Raw genomic sequence first — 15,345 nt, forward strand, 5'->3', positions numbered from 1 at the left:
AGGAAAGGTAAGTCTGTTAAGTTGCATGGCAGGCAAATATATATTATGGGCAATATGTGATTTTGCATACCTCTCAACTGGTTGATTTTTGCCATTTTGAACTGTCCCTCATAAATCTTTTAAGTTTTCTGGTAAATCACGGAGGATTACAGTGGTCATATCAGACATTATTCTTCAAATGCGTGGATGAAAAACTTGTTTGATTAACTTTCAAAATGAAGTACAGTAATATTTTGATTTTTCGGCCTTTGTCCCTTCCCGTTATTTTTGGTTCTGTCCATCTTTCCAGAACAAAAGTTCAAGACTATGTGGCTGAGAGGCTTGGTTATGCAATGCAAGCTGAAACCGGACCTTCACCTCTCAAAATCTCCTAGATTTTGTCTCATATTTGGTCCGTTACTCTTACAAATGAGGGGTTTTTCCTGGTAAGTCATAGGGGACTGTAGTTACTAAATAAGTAATTTGAGCTTCAGAATTTATTTTCTACAGAAAATTCATCAGCTATTACTTTGACAAATTTCTAAATACCGAATAACAATATCTGACAGCTCTCCTAGACTTTATCCCTGATTCTTGCACTAAGAGGTTGGCTACTTGAACACATTACTCTCTGTCGTCCCTTATTTCACTAATTTAATTTTAGGAGTTGTGCACCTGAAATATATATAAACAAGCAAAAACTGCTAGGGCTATGGGGGAATATGACTAACTACAGTTTGCTCATTATTTTGACTTTACAGAACTACTGTGATTTGTGGGGAGCAACTTGAAATACTACAACTTGTGGCTACCTTTTGTGTGGAACAAAGATGAAATGTGTTAACAGGCCATCATTTAACCATAATCAGACATCTGAAGTGTGCACAAATGGCCATCTGTGGATGAAAGTATTGGACGACTGTGTCATTCGCTCACTTCAGTCATTAATCTGACTTTGCAGGACTAGTGTGAATTTTAAGAAAAATATTTTTCTTTAACAGAAAGACAATAATCGCAGTAAAATAAGTTAATTACTGGGACCATTATTATTACTTTTTTACCACAGTCAGACATCAAAGGTATACATACTTTAATAAAGTGGCTTAATTGATGTCTAAACATGACTAGCCATTGCTACTGTTTGGTCACTATTATACAACAATCGATCTGCCACGGCAGAGGCAGTGTCACACAATGTACTGTATTTCCTGATATCATTACAAAACTAGTATTGCTATGACATGTGTACGGGAAAGCTGCAGTGCATTTAGGAATAACAAGCTAAGCATAATTTCTTTCACTTTACATTACAAACGGTATTGCAAACAATAAGTGTCTATCACAGATAGTCTGGTAGGAGTGTGTGTGTGTGTGTGTGTGTGTGTGTGTGTGTGTGTGTGTGTGTGTGTGTGTGTGTGTGTGTGTGTGTGTGTGTGTGTGTGTGTGTCTGCGCGTGATTTGCAAAGACTGTATATTGTCAGGGGCAGTGTCAGTTTGCGTGTGTGTGTGTGTGCGCGTGTGTGTGCACAAAATGTATCACAGATTTTTTATCTGTAGACTTGTACAATACAATCCAGCACATACATAACTCCACTGGTAGTAGTAGTAGTAGTAAGAAAAAAGACAGCTAACTCACCCTTTAAGACTATGGCATAAAATGCATGACAGAACATCAATAGCTACAGAATTATTGAGGAACACAGTGGTCTCCACAACTCATGCAGTGTAAGTGGATTTTGACATAGAATTCATAGTGTGCCCTGAACCCAGCCTAGACTAAAGCCAGCCCTGCTCAGAAGTGCACAGAGAAGGTCAATGTAGCTTGGGTGGGGTGTTGTAAATGACAGTTGTCAATATTTTTTTTCTTTTTAAGTCAAAGACGAGTACAGGTGATCACTATAACTGGTGTGGGTTGCTGAAAGTGTAGTAATTATTTCCTTAATTTTTCTCACTAAAGTTGTGCACAGAAGGTCACCACTGTAGCTTGTTTAGTAATAAGTTGGAATACAGTATTATGATCATTTTTTTTCAGCTTTCTTCAGAAACATGTTAAGCATTTACAGGTGGCTATCTTAGAGATAATAAGGAGGCATGCTGTTCATTTTTCTGACACCTGCACTCTGAAAAGTTACATTTTTTTTTCAGTCTCATCACAGTCATACATCAGAAGGATACACAGAAGGTGTCTGTCTTTAGGGAAGAGAGGTAAAGGCATGCTATATATGTGTGTAAAACACCATCCACTTAAAATATATGCCTATAGCCATTTATAGCTTCAGTTTCATCACATTTAACACCAGGGGCCAGAGGGATACATAGATGACTTTTTTATTTTTTTTTTTACTGTTGGGTAATCGGATAGGGACATGATCTAAATTTGGTAAATTACTTAACTATGGTTTCCTCTAAAACCCCTGTGATTTTCGGGATTCTGAAAATCCACAAATTCTTGATGGACCCTCCCATGCGCCCAATTGTGGATGGAAGGGATTCAATGACATACCAATTGGCAACATTTGCTGACAGTTTATTGAAAAAACATGTATCAAGGGAACCCTTTATTTGTCTTTTTTGGAAGCAATAAACAACCAGGTCTTTCACCCTGCTTTTAACTTTGCCACAATTGACATCAAAGATTTGTACATCGTCATCCCACGTGATGAGGATATTGAATGGCTCGAGTTACTATTAGTAAAAAGAGGGGCACCTGCATCTGAAATCGGCCTAATAACAGAACTGTTAGACATAATTTTGTCCAACAATTTCTTTTTGTTCAACGGCCAGTTTTATTTACAGAACAGTGGGGTGGCAATGGGGTCCCCAGTGGGGGGGCAGTTTTGCTAACCTAGTAATGGCCTTTTGGGAGGACCAATTTGTGCATAACACCATAAACAGATATAAGGGTGAGATTTATTACTATACCAGATTTTTGGACATATTTTTTTGATCTTTAAGGGAGAAGAAAAAATGTTTAAGGAATGTATGACATACTGCAACAACATGACGGATTTTCTGGTATTCACCCACATATTTCATACTGAAAGAGTAGCTTTTCTTGATGTTGAATTAAGGAAGGATAATGCAAACAAACAGTATTTAGCTAAAATACATCGGAAGGACACTTATTGTAACTCCTTCCTTCATTACAGTAGTGCCCACACCCAACATCAAAAAAGGTCCGTAGTAAAGGGACAACTGGTCAGGGCTGCAAGAATGTGTACTATGGTCATTGACTTTGAGGAGGAGTGTAGATTGTTATTGCAAATGTTCACAGAGGATACCCTGTAGACATGTTGAGCAACCTATTTGAGGAAGTTCAAAATAAAAGGACAAATGGCCATTTTAGATAACAGCAATCAGGGGATGAGTATTGATAATAGGGTACCTGCTGGACGTGAAAGTAACCTAAGGGTCGATTATACGTATGCCTTCATTACTATGTTTAGTTCAGATGGTGAAAACATTAGACAGATTTTGTAAAAGAATTGGAATATTTTACAAATAGACAAAGAATTTATTAAATTTGGACCTGCACCAAATGTAGTTTACAGGAGGGGAATTAATTTGAAAAACCTGTTAGAATTGCCACTCCCAAAGATGATACGTATTCCAGGTACAAATGCGAAGCCTGCTCTTATGGCAGGTTTATGCAAACAGGTAACCAATTTAACATCTTGGATGAAAAATTCACTTGTAAGGGCAGATTTAATTGCAATTCCACTATGGTTGTTTACCTCGCTTCCTGCCAGTCTTGTACGGGTTTTTACATTGGCAAGACTGAGCGTAAACTAAGGGAAAGAGTGTACAAGCATATTTACCACATTAGGAAAACCAAAACAGACAACGCTCTCGCAAAACATGTGGTAGAAAACCCTGGTCATTCCTTCACATTTAGGGTGATCGACCAAATTGAATTTGACATCAGGGGCGGTCCATTAGCCTTAAAACTTGAGATGAAGGAGCTGATTTGGCAGCTTAAAACCAGGGCCTATGTGACACCAGGGTTGAATGACGTATGCTCTTTGGCTTGTGTCTTGAAACTGCGGAGTTTAAAACGTTAACACAAGGCTATTACTCAGGTGAATAGACATACAATTGGGGGCACTCCTTGTGTTTGTTATATACACATAAACTCCCCCCCCCAATGCACAAGTACATGCATTTATGATATTCAACTGAAATTTATTCAGGTTGATTAGTGACATGCAACAATTTTTATGTACACAATAACAAATTTTGTTTTTTGTATGTTTTAGCTGGCTTTTTCATGTATATTTATGTATTTTTTATATATGTACATATGATTTTGAGTATTAAGTCAATAGTAAAGTGTATATACATTTTTTTACACAATTGTTTATACAATTTTTAGGTACATGTGTTATAGAAATGAAAACTGTATCAGGTGACAGTGTCATGTGAGGTGACTGAACATGTGAAAATGAATCTGGTTTTAAATATGGCTACCATTCTTTTAATTAATGTCTGATGAAGTTGAGTGTAAGAATATTTGACGAAAACGTTAACCATAAAAGTTTAAGAATTACTGTTGCCTGCCTATTTTTGTTGTTTTTCAGTAGTTTGTTTGCAGTTTGACTAATCGGATAGAGGGTAGACACTATTCTTATACATGATTTAGGAATACTCCAACATCTTGCCTTCACAGTTAACTGCAAAATGCTACTTTGTTAGCTTTGAACATTAAGCCTTTTAACAACTTATTTCTTCCATGAAAGAAAAAAGATAGAATTCCTTTCCTTACTCATGAATTCGGTTCAGGCTATCAATGGATCAAAAGGTTGGAAAAGAGCTTTAAAATGTACCTCAGAATATTTCTAACCCTGAGGCTTCTGGTGGCAGCCCCAGCTTAATTTATTTCCTCCACAGTTATTAGGCATGTAGTCTTTCCTAGTGAAGTTGTACTGAAAGGGTGCATGAAGAAGTAGCCAAAGAATAAGACTGAATTTCATTCTTTAGTCATGACATTTGTTCAGGTCTCCAGTGGATGAAAAGGTTGTTTACAAAAAATTTGTACTATGTAAGTCAGTGCATTTAGTAACTTATTGCATCTGGGAACTAGCAGCCCACACAGCCACAGTTTAATTCTATTTCATTCAGAATTCCTACAGGACAGTTTTGGACAGTTAGGTTGTGTTGGAAAGTATGCAGGAAACTGACAAATCAGACAGAAAGCCTTTTTCCTATGGAGCCATTCACCCAAAGTTGGCTTGAACTGTTACAACAAAGCTGGTTTAGCTTGTTGCTTCACACAAATGAAGATGTTTTTTTTTTCACAGCAACAAATATCTCTTCGAAGTATACAAAAAATCATGCATCAAAACAGCACCAGTTAGTTAATGCAAGATTCATACGTTTGTCAGTAAAAACAATGAAATTAGATAAATGTACAACTGTTGTACTGCAAATAAAGGTAAAAAAATACTTCCTGAGTCTCAAATTCCTTTCCTTGTACTAATATAAGCAATCCTGAGTAAAAGAAACATTTCATAAAATTAAACACTTGACAAAACTGGTCAATGCAACAGACGTACATTTGCAGCAAATACACCAAGGGCATACAAAATGTTGGTCATTGCTTCGATTCCAACTTGAAAGATAATATCCTCAACACTTTCAAAGATCCCCTAAAATATCATACCTGTGTACAACAAAGCATCAACAAAATTTCTGTCCACAATAATGAAATATCACAAATATAAAGGGAAAAATTGTTCTGGCTCCCTCCACTGCTTCACAAATGCTTCTTTCACTCCTTTCCCATGTGCAGTCCACATCTCACAACATTCCACTTGTATTTTTCAAGTAGTAACTACTGCTGACTCTCATTCTTATCTCATCCTCTCTCTCTTCTTCCTCTCTATGTCCCTGTAACAAACTTATACTTATCCCTAAGGTATTTTCATCTGGGTTGTAGCCCTGCAATCAACCACCACCCCCACTTCTCAATTAACTCCTCTCTGAAATATATCCTCCTTTCTACTTAAGGCTCTTGATTCTCCAAATTTTTAGGCTACTCTTCTTCATCTCTAATGCCTACAATCCTCTTTTCTCCTAAATAGCAGTAACCAGACTTTCATCATCAGCATTTCCACCCACTGCCTTTGATACTCTGCCTCAGATACTCCCTATCTGCTAATAGGATAATTTCCACCCATTTCAAGCAGGAATGACTCCAACATCACATTATACTTTTACATATCTCTCCAGCATGCCTTTACCTCTGGGTACCAATAAATGCTTCAAACTTGCACTTTTACACATCTGTGACACTGCAGAGTCCACTGTCATTAGTGACCGGGGGGGGGGGGGTCCAAAGGTTCTAACATATGACAAGTGTGATACAACAAACAGAATTTATACTTCAGCAAACATACTCTACTTAAAGAGTCAATGCAGTTTCAACGTCTACAATATGAGTTACCATTGCACAACAGTCGCACATGAATATTCACACATTAATTTTATCAACAAAAAACATAAGGTCCACAAAATGTTACTATAATTTGGATCTAGTGGAAACCATATAAATGATGCAGGGTAAATATTTTGTTATATCTTCGACTCTGTTGCACTTAACCATCTTGCAGCTATTAACTGGTCCTTCCTTAAATACCTACCCCTGGATGATGCTTTTCAAAAATTCAATTCCAAATTCCTTAACATTCTCAACTCCAATGCTCCCTTACGAACTGTTAGAGTAAAAGCTATTATATATCCCCCTTGCTTACACTCTCCACCTGCTCCTTAATGCAAAAAAAAAGACAAAGCTTGGAGAATCTGTTCCAAATCTAAACTTCTCCCCCACCTCCAACACTATAAAGAACTTTGCAACCTTGCTAAGCAATCTATCTATAATGGCAAGAACAGCTTCTATAATAACCCTCTAACCTTACTAACCCAAAGAAAGTTTTGCACGCCATCAATCAAATTCTTCATCCTGGAAATGCCTCATCCCCCCATCCATGCCCTTATAACACACCATTAGAAACAAACACTAATTTCAACTCTTACTTTACTGACAGCATCAGCAAACTGACTCTTCAAACAAACTCCAACCTGAAGTCTAATCCCCCCCCCACCTCTCCCACTTCCTCCGACTCCTCTCCGGTGTTTTCTCCACCAACTACATTAAATCCTTACTCCTAAAGTTTAAACCCTACATCCCCTCCACTGATAATCTACCACCACTCTTTCTCCAAAAAGCTAACTCTCTTGCCCTTCTCATCTCCACTCTCATTAACCGGTCCATACTAAATCTAGAGTTACTACTATCTGGAAACATTTATTTACCTTACTTATCCACAAAGGAGGTAACTCCTCAGAACTTGCTAACTTCAGGCCTATTGAAATTTTATCCCCCCTGGCCCCATCTAAAATCCTTGAGAAATGTGTACACAAACAAATCATTCACTTCCGCTTACAAGACAATCTACTCACCCCAGTCAACATGGCTTTTGACCTAGACATAGCACATCCACCGCTCTCATTTTCTTCATAAACACCATTTCCCATGCTAGAGACCATAACAAACTTGACCCATGCCTATTTCTGGATCTCTCAAAGGCATTTGACACCATCTCCCACCCCCTCCTCCTGCACAAACTCTCAGAACTAAACCTCTCCACTTCCACAATCTCTTGGTTTGATAGTTACGTTAAAGACCAACTTCAATCTGTTAAATGGCTCTCTGCAACTTCTCCTGCTCTAACTGTCAAGACAGGTGTACCTCAATCCTTGCTCCATTAATGTTTAACATCTTTACCAATCTACTGCATACATTTTGCCCACAGTCAACACTAGTGAAGCATGCAGATGACTCCACAGTTATCACCATAGCTGATTCCCTCTCTGACCCAAATACAATGACACAGAAATCCTTCTTATCTATTAAAAAATGGCTCACTCAGAACCAGCTAATTGTAAATCCTAAAAAGACTAAGCTCCTACTTTTATCCACAAAACAATGATACATCTTAAATCCTCCTTCTCTATGTCATCTCTCAATAACACCGCTGTCTCCGTCGAATCACACAAAAACTACTAGGGGTCATCATTGATGACCACCTCAAATTCAGTCTGTATGTTCTAAACATTAAGAAAACCCACTAAAAACTTGGCCTCCTTTACAGGAACAAAACATTTTTAACCAATAAAGCTAAAATATTCCTATCACATGCCTACCTCCTCCCCAGCCTATTCTATGGCTCACAAATCCTTACTCACTTTCAAACCACTCTCCTAAAAATAATTGAATCTACCTACAATAAAGTTGCTAGATTTGCAGCAGACCATTCCTACCAATGTCACCACTTCCTTGCTCTTAAAACATTAAACTTGCTAGAATTTCCTCACCATCTGCTTCTCTCTCAACTTCAAATGACTCATTCTATTTTGTATGTGCCCTCCTCCTGTCCCAACATTGCCTCAGTTGTCTCCCTTTACTCCCCTTCTATGTCACTAAGAAGCTCTGAATAAAACCTTCTTCAAATCTACAAGCCTAAAACAAAAATAGGGCAAAACCTGTACAGCTACTCCCCAGCCCAATCATCCACTAAATTCAAAACTGTGATTAAAAACTATCTTAACAGGACATGGATATATCACTGTAACTACCCCCCTTGAATGATCTCCCCATACTTACCACCTCCCTCACACCCAACTCTCCATCTTTCTTCTACTCACTAATATCCTACAAATAAATGTTGTCTCTTTTGTACAGCCGCTATACTGCACATCTTAAGTAACAAGTCAAATTCTGTGAGAAGATTGTACAGCTTTTTTTGAATGATATAGAAATGTACATACTTACTGGGGTTGTTAATCATTTAATGCATATTATGTTAACTCATTTTTAATTTTTGATGCATCTGTTGTGGAGCTTTTCGCGCCAGGCCTCCACTGAAAAAGGGCTTCAGCTCATTTGGACTCATACAGTCAACAAATGTCAAATAAATAAAATAGATAAATTTTGTGTCTTAGGTCATGTAGTTATTTTTAGTCATTTTATGCTGTCTCGGCCCAAGGCACCACCATAGAGGTTGCTGCTATTTAATCTCACTGCAGTTTAGAGTTGGTCTCTCTCTGTGTTCTGACATATTAGGTCTTGGTTCAGTTTATGTATTGACTAAACATCAGCATGCTCCTTATTGCTAGACTAGACATGTTAAGTCTGATGAACAGAAACGCTAAGGTTAATTGAGATGAGGTGAAAGAAAAGTGGGGAGGTACACAACCTACAGCCAGAAAAATGAGAACCAAAACACTTTAAGGGGATTAGGACAGTGAGTTATCTGATATTCCCAAAATTAGTATGTTTCACTGCAAAGCTCTATAGGCAGAGGAGATCAGTACTAGAAGAGAAAGAGGTGTTCATAATACTGTCATTGACTACACAGTAAAAGTCACAGTTTGATGTTCACCAAGATAAGATGCTGCAAATGATGGGCAAGTCATGGTATAGCATCTTGTATATTATCTTAAGATGTAAAAGCTCAGTGACATTCTGGAATGAAAGTCATCTCAGCTGTCTCATGTTAGGCAGTAATGGGATGCAATGATACTGAACAAGTTTAATATTATTATTACAGGTGCTTTCTAATTCACTAGACATGTGACATGGCAGTTTAGAAATGCAACTGTACTGGAAAAGACTACATATGTTGACTTTACAGTTTTAGTTACTGCAGTGTAAGTATTCTCAGTGGGCATACATTTTGTATAACAGCTGATGTGCCTTTTACAAGGCATTTGATCCAGTAATGTGTGTCATGCATCATTCCCCAGACTTTTCCAAGGATGCTGTGAGCAATAATAAGAAGAGGTCAAAATCAGAAATTTGAATACTTCTCAAATAGTAACAGATAACGCTTTGAAAATTTTTGGAAAATGGTAGTTATGCTGGTCAGGTAACATATAATGGAGCTACATGAATAGTAGAAAAATTATGTTCTGATGCCACCAACAATACAAAGTTATTCCCAATTCCACTGATGAAGACCTAGGTTTGTTTAGCAAGCTCAGACCTGGAAGTGCCAATTGGGAAGACTGGAGTTAAGCAGCCAGTGGCAGCCAATTGATCTCAGGAGAGAGTGCATGGGTTCAGCTCTTAGGCAAGACCCACTGTATATATGCTAGGCAAAAGCACTCCAGCCATACCTCAACCTTCTAGTGCTAGAAATTTGGACAAAGCATGACAAAATGGGGGACAAAGGTCCAAAAATACAGACAGATTTTAAATATTGCTCTTATAAACTTAGAAATTTGATAGAATAACAGGGTTTCTATTAACATGCATTTACTGAAGGATTTGAAGTCTGAAACTCAAGTATATGCCATTATTTAGTGACTTCAATCATCAGATCATCCCAGTGATTTACCAGAAAAAAAAATCACAAATTTTATGAGAAGCAGACCAAAAATGTTCTTGTCTTTCGTCTTTTCCCGGTTAGGGGTCGCCACAGCAGAACTCCATTCCGCTAATGATTGGCAGTAGATTTTCATGAACGCCGAGGTGCCAGCTCGACGTTCAACCTTCAACTAAGGCACGCCCATTTATGCAAGTCTTTCAAACACCCACCCAACCACGACCAAAAATATGAGGCAAAAATCTGGACAGTTGAGATGTATGACTCTAGCTTTGCATGTGCCTGGTACAAAAAGAACACCACTAGCGGTGTGGGTGCATATGGAAACAAATTGCATGGTACATGTGAACAGTGAATGTCAAAGCCTCAATCAGTTAAAAGAGTGAGCCATTCACACACTGGGAGTTGAACTCTGGTTATGCGAGTGAAAACTAGGAATCTTGACTTCTAGACCATTATTGGACACTACTGGAAAAGGTTATTGGTTCAACAGACTGGTTCTAGTGGGGAGGGGTCAAAGCCTCATATGACAAGGGAATGAAACCAAATCATCAAAATAAATAAATAAAATAACTTATCATGGAAGACCTTACTTCTAGTAGCACTTACCTCAGCGAGAAGAGTATCTGAGCTGCAGACCTTGAGTGTCAAGAGACCTTACCTGAACTTCCACAGGGATAGGGTGTCCTTTCGTACTGACCCTTCTTCCTTACCCAAGGTAATTTCTGGATTTTCCATTAACCAATCTATTGACCTGCTGGTTTTCTTCCCTCAACATTCTAACAGAGGGGAGTGCCTTTTCCACACCCTTGATGTGCATCGGCAGCTTCATTGTTATTTGGACAGGACTAAATCTTTCACGAAAACGGATCAATTGTTTGTGGCCTTTGCAGGACCCAGATTGAGTAAACCTGTCTCCAAAGTGACTTTATCCTTCTTGCTTAGAAACGTCATTACCTTTATCTACCAACAGAATAAGCTATCCTTACTTTCTAGAATAAAGGCTCATTTTACCAGATCAATGGCTACTTCTGTAGCTTTTCATTCCAGAGCCTCTATGGATGATATCTGCACAGCAGCCACTTGGGCAAGACCTCATACCTTTATCTCTCATTACAAATTGGATTTGCCCTCCAGGGGATGAGCATCATTTGGGTCTATGGTGCTCAGGAATATCCTTCCTTAGGGCCACCCAGGACTCAAATAGCTGGGGACTCGGTCCTAACAGTAAGGAATGAATAAAGATTTACAACATCAGATAAAGAAGTTATATCTTACCATAATGTTCCATCTGTGTTGTAGATCTTTATTCATTCATTACTTCCCGCCCTCCTTCCCCCTGCCTGGACTCCTAATGGACTTTAGGAACTCCTGGTTAGGGTATTTGCTCAGACAGAGCCTCCTACTCTTTTTCTCTTACTATCTCTGTTATATAGGGGCGGGCAAACTCGATCTGGAGTAACTATGAGAGGGGCATTATGGGTAGGTCTTAGCTGAGAGTTTTTGGCTGGTGCGAGCTTGGAAACGGCCATGTCAGTTCTGAGGATGGAACCTAAGTCCTAACAGTAAGGAATGAATAAAGATTTACAACATCAGATGCACCTTTCTGGGAAGAAACATAACACACATCTTGCACAACTTTCAGAATCACCTGAATAATCTAGCTTTTCTGACTGAAAGGGGAGTTTCAGATATCAAGTCCCTGAACAGTATATTTTGCAGACCAAGTCAGTAAATAAATTTTTGACTTGCAGTTATATAACTTTACTGAAGTCTAATTACCTTTCTATTTTATATATATATATATATATATATATATATATATATATATATATATATATATATGTATAATACCTCATATTAATGACTCAATATTACATAAAAAGCTGGAAGTGTACATCATGAAAGCATTTGCTACAAGCCATTCTGAGGCATAATGTTGGTGATGGCTGTTTTGAATGACAATAACAACAAACTCTGAAGTCTATAAATTTCACTAATGTATTCTGAATGCATTGCTGCTTTTTACAGACCCTAATGCAGTTTTCAGATAAGCCACATTCTATGCCTTGGCTACATGCAGTTTGCAGAAAACTATACAGGCTACCTTGCAAGTGGCATTACTGTGTTCCTTACAGAGCATGCAGAGGGAATTGTACAGCGGCAGTAGTGCAAATACAACTACCATCTTCCAAAAGTAGCCCCCCCCTTTTTTTTTGCAAAATATTTTTGTCTTAAATATTTTCCTATGATAACCATGAGGTCTACGCTCTATGCTGCTATATCAGCAAACAAACTTCATACAGATTCAGTGTCGTATCTAATTATCATTCCTAGCCACAGTAAAAAGCAAAACAGTTCTTACCCTCATTTCTTTGCTGAATGTCTGCAGCTGCTTCTGAAAGAAAAAGGTAATAACAAAGTGTTAATTATTTGTATTTAACTGGTTATGTTCATTATTCTACAGAGGACTTCAGTACAGATCAGAAACAACCAAAAGCAAATAAATGACAAGTAACAAAAGCAACACTGTATCTAATTAGCAGTATTGATACAGTATAGCAACTGTTATCTAATACTACACCCCTGAAGGAACACTACAGCTATCATAAGAATATTTATTTTCAATCCCTGGGGATAAAAACAACCCAAGACAAACTCAAAAAGCAGAAACTGCAACCTAGGAGCCGTTACCCCCACAAGAAATGCCTAGTACCTGGTTGCTCCACAGTGTGCAAGATAGACATACCCCCTCACTAGTATTGTAGAGAGAATGTGGCACTTTCATGGCCTGCTTACAGGCAAAATAAAGGACATATCTATGTTAGAAAGGATCAGGACTAATTTTGATATAGTGATTATTCTGTGACAGGTGATCCTGTTCTCCTGCATCTCCTCATGAGCTGAAGTATACAAATTAGATAGAAAAAATGGATACAGAATATACATGAGCATCACAAACAGCTTCTCGCTGAACAGTGAGCCCTACTTTTGTAATATCAGTAATAACAGGGAGGCATACTCACTGCAGTACTCTGCTGACTCTCTTTCCTAGCATCCTCTTTCCACTGGCAGATAAGGTCGGGGTGGCACCTCTTCAGGTCAGTATACTGGCACTAGCCTTCTTCACAAAGAAAGGAAAGAAAGGAAGCTGTTGAAGACTGGGGGGGGAGAGGCACTTAGTGATCTAAAAAGGGCAATATTTTATAACTGTTTAGTACCACAACATAGGTTCACTTGGAGGACATTTTAAGCTTAGCCAATTCCCTTTTGATGCTTGAATTAACATTTTCTGAGTGGTCTTACCTATCCCCATGGCTGATAATTGTATATTACCCCTAGTGAGAATAACTATGATCACACCACAGATAATTTGAGGGGACCCATGTAAGGGATGCAGCATTTAGGAACTGCCTCTATCCATTAGTGGCAGGAGGGGCAATCCTGGAGAACAATTTTCTATTGCCCATCCTTAGATCCAAGTTGCATTTGAATATGAACGGATGAGCTTTGTTTTATTTTTATGGATAGTCTGTTCTGGAACAGTGGTAGCCTCTGTGATATATATCCATCTCTCCACAACATTCAGTTTAGATACCTAGACTGAGTATTTCTGATGCCATTTGACTTGCTGACATTCTGTAGGTCCATCTGTATTAGGTCGGTGGATACCTTGTATGCCAGACATGTCACCTCTAAGCACTCTATACGATATGGAGTATAGTAATGAATCTCTGAGGCAGTCCATGCAAGACCTATTGTTTAGGACTTGTATCCTTTTACTAAGGTATTTCTGAAGGGATTTTACTTGTTGAATGGCGCTGGACAGATACATGCCAAAGTGGGCATTATACAAAATGATTGATCTAATGAGAGCTTTGTAAAGGGGGACAAAAACATCTCTAGAGCTAGTCACAATCAAGTTGTTTACAAGCTGTTCAATATAGAAAGGCTTTCTTATGACTCTGGGCACATGTTGGTCAAAAGTTAGGTCACTGTGCACACAAGTTCCTAAATGCCAAACAATTGGGTCAGTTCTCAGAGGGCATTGTCATGATTTTGACATCAGTTATTTGGGACAAACCTTCCTTGCATGATGGTTAAGTAATTCGGGGATTCAATAACTGCTCCTAGCTTGCAGCCCTCTCAAACTTGGCCAGCTAAAGCCCTTTGGTATTTCCTTTTACATTTGAGGTGTATATGCCAAACAAAAAAAGTCTCAGCACCAAACCCTGGGGACTCCATTGGTGACTGGTCTCTTCCCCTCTTTTGACCTCCTGCATCCTGTGGGCAAGCTGGCAATCCAACTAGTGATGCAAGTGTTTGCTCCTACATTATTCATCTTTTGTACTACACCCGAGTAGGTAGAGTAGGTGACTGTGTCAAAAGGCTTGGCCAGAATGTGGTGTGAGCTGTTTTACCTTCATCCATTGCTTTGGTAACAAGAATAAAGCTTAAAATGTGCCCATGATTTTGAGCCTTTCACACTTTCCTCAAATACATTTTTAGGGCCATGCGTCCATGTATGCATTCTTTGATTTACCTTCCTGATTGTATTAAATTATATTCCTTGTATTATACAGCACCAGTTGTTAGAATGCATTTTAAATTTATAGTTTTGAACAGTCTTCTAGTAAACAATGAAACAAAAATATGTGAACCAATAATGACAAAACTACCCATTTCAGAAATTTTCAACCATAAAAGGCCACTCAAACTTCTGTCATTACAATCCACCAAGTAAATATGCAAAAATGTCTGCAAAAGTCAGTCATCTAAATAATTCCACATTAAAGGGATCTCCAACTAATGAAGAGGTTGCTGCTAGAAAACAACTTTATATTTCATTGTTTCATCTACAAATAAAGTGGCTGTTGCCCTTGAAGAATGAATTACCTATGTTACATTAAAAGTTATAAGTTAGTAATATTGCAATAGGGATTGGATGTCAAACTGATAACAGGTTCATAGTTACTAGGTA

At 38.3% G+C, this 15,345-nt stretch overlaps 1 protein-coding gene across 1 annotated transcript in view; it reads right to left on the minus strand.

Annotated features, from left to right (window-relative positions):
- Window positions 1-12,759, minus strand: part of FGD4 (FYVE, RhoGEF and PH domain containing 4) — a 1,935,878-nt gene extending 1,923,119 nt beyond the window's left edge. Inside the window, exon 1 of the mRNA XM_044088116.1 lies at window positions 12,730-12,759. The gene's annotated coding sequence lies outside the window, so the exon portion shown is untranslated. The remainder of the gene's footprint in view (window positions 1-12,729) is intronic.
- Window positions 12,760-15,345: the final 2,586 nt, after the last annotated feature.

The sequence above is a fragment of the Protopterus annectens genome, chromosome 11.part0 (assembly GCF_019279795.1).
Source record: "Protopterus annectens isolate FY-2018-M chromosome 11.part0, PAN1.0, whole genome shotgun sequence".
Lineage (NCBI taxonomy): Eukaryota > Metazoa > Chordata > Ceratodontiformes > Protopteridae > Protopterus > Protopterus annectens.